The 2742-nt window shown below is 45.4% G+C and overlaps 1 pseudogene; it reads left to right on the top strand.

Moving 5' to 3' along the window:
* The first annotated feature begins 1443 nt into the window (after positions 1-1443).
* Positions 1444-1561, top strand: LOC126100844 (5S ribosomal RNA; annotated as a pseudogene).
* Positions 1562-2742: the final 1181 nt, after the last annotated feature.

Consider the following 2742-nt stretch of genomic DNA (forward strand, 5'->3'; position numbering starts at 1 on the left):
ACTTTATGCTTTGAATATCGCACTGTAAATAGGTACAGGAAAAATTACTGACGCTGCTTCCGGCTCCGTAGTGAAACGCAAAAATGGAAAGAAATAGGTTGGTCTTTATGTTTTTCACAAGTTTACAGAGAAAATCGCTTTGAAGTTTTGCGATGAAATGTGTTTACTAAAATTTACGCGTTTTTACTACATAGGCTGATGGCATAACAGGTAGCGTTGGAGAGTGGCAATCAGATGCTCTGTGAAAGGTGGGTTCGAATCTCCTGCTGTTCTTTTATTTCTTTTAGATTCTTTTTTCATTTAATCCGAATTGCTACATTCATCAAATATGTGCTAATTAACACATATATAATCAACATTTTTATTGAAGATGCACATCTTCTCGTTTCTAATTACATATGAGACGAAAAATTCCAGTTTTAATTACAAATATAAACTCTTAATTATCGATATTTTACGAAAGATAGTCAATAAAGAGCATTAAAATTAACAAAAGAACATAACAATTTAAATTTTTGGGGTTATGTCCATTGCTTTACACCACAGATGTGGTCTCACGCGAACAAAAGCGATAATCATGGTAGAAACACGAAAAACAGTAATTTTCAGGGCTTCGACCACCCATACAAATGCTGCATTTTTTACAGTTACTATCGTACCACTACAGTCTCGGCACTATAGAACTGATGTGTTGCCGGAAATACAAACACATCTAAGCTGCCAGACGTACTGTAACTAACACATGAAGCTCTGTCACACGTCGCTGCCGAACGCAAGTGGGATGCAGGAAGGCACGTCGTAAAGAAGAGTAGAAAATGTGGTGCTTGGATAATTCGTGGATTCTGTTGGTGATCGCGTCGTTGTCAACGCAGCGGATGACAGTTCCTGTGTCGCTACTGAGATGTGTTTCTTGGATACGGAAGGAGCTCAGAGGTTGAAACTTCTTGGCAGATTAAAACTGTGTGCCCGACCGAGACTTGAACTCGGGACTTTTGCCTTTCGCGGGCAAGTGCTCTACCATCTGAGCTACCGAAGCACGACCCACGCCCGGTGTCACAGCTACACTTCTGCCAGTATCTCGTCTCCTACCTTCCAAACTTTACAGAAGCTCCCTGCGAGCTCTGGAAGCTATTCATCGCAAAATCTATTATGTCACTCTGAATAAGACTTGCTTCTATTGCTACATTAATGACATTGTTTATCTACAGCATAACTTTCAGATACACTTAACAGTGGCCCAACATTAAGGCCGAAACCGGCTTCGGCCTTGATGTTGCTTCTCGTTATTTGAACAACAGTTGCGGAATCAGCATCATTCAGACACGGGGAAATTAATATCAATAAATGTTAGGCGTAGTTTCTTCTAAGAAGGGAACCAAAACAGAGAGCAGGTCTGGAGGCGTAAAGGAAGAAAATGTTTGAACACTAATCCATTAGAAGCAGGGCAATGGCCTTGCCGCAGTGGCTACACCGGTTCCCGTGAGATCACCGAAGTTAAGCGCTGTCGGGCGTGGGCGGCACTTGGATGGGTGAGCACCCAGGCCGCCATGCGCTGTTGCCATTTTTCGGGGTGCACTCAGCCTCGTGATGCCAACTGAGGAGCTACTCGACCGAATAGTTGCGGCTTCGGTCAAGAATAACATCATAACGACCGGGAGAGCTGTGTGCTGACCCTACGCCCTCCTATCCGCATCCTCCACTGAGGATGACACGGCGGTCGGATAGTCCCGGTAGGCCACTCGTCGCCTGAAGACGGAGTGCATTAGAATCAGGCACAAAAGCTCAATTTTTTCTGTGGTGTCACCGCCAGACACCACACTTGCTAGGTGGTAGCCTTTAAATCGGCCGCGGTCCGTTAGTATACGTCGGACCCGCGTGTCGCCACTATCAGTGATTGCAGACCGAGCGCCGCCACACGGCAGGTCTAGAGAGACTTCCTAGCACACGCCCCAGTTGTACAGACGACTTTGCTAGCGATGGTTCACTGACAAAATACGCTCTCATTTGCCGAGACGATAGTTAGCATAGCCTTCAGCTACGTCATTTGCTACGACCTAGCAAGGCGCCATTATCATTTGCTATTTATCTTGTGATGCATGTACCGTCAGACCGATGTTCACCAACTATGGATTAAAGTTAAGTATTCCAGCAGCTACGTACGTTTTTTGCTAGTATAATTTCCTTGACCTGTTCCAGACCTCACGCCAGCCTGCGTGAGCTAAAACGCGTGCCTTTCGGCTTCCTCTCAGAGTGGGTTGGCTGTCTTGCCAATCCACATCATTTTCCGCTGTCATTTCTACAGTTTACATTATTGCCATCCACCGAAAGAGCCGACCGATGCCACGTATGCAACCATTTAAGCGTCAGGGTCGCCAAGGATTTAATTAATTGTGACAGTTATTTCATCTTGACGAACTATGGAATCCGGTCCTTGTTTTTACTAGTTTTCAAAGACGGCGCTACAGTACACCTTCCGTCAAAACAGCCATAACTCTGCATGTTTTGAGAGTCTGACCACAGTTCCTGTTCGTTGGCCAGTTTCAAGGAGCCCAAATAAACTTCCACAGCAACTAGCAAATAAATATCGCTGAAACAGGTGCGTCTGTTGCTGAGTGCACCATGGCACGGCTCACGGGTTTAAATTAGCCTCGGTCGATCGCCTCATTCATAAGCAAAAGAAACGGAGTCTTCTGCGGCTGCGCCCACGAAGTCAAATGGACCTTTCAGTGTGACGGGAAAAGA

The sequence above is a fragment of the Schistocerca cancellata genome, chromosome 1 (assembly GCF_023864275.1).
Source record: "Schistocerca cancellata isolate TAMUIC-IGC-003103 chromosome 1, iqSchCanc2.1, whole genome shotgun sequence".
NCBI classification, from domain to species: domain Eukaryota; kingdom Metazoa; phylum Arthropoda; class Insecta; order Orthoptera; family Acrididae; genus Schistocerca; species Schistocerca cancellata.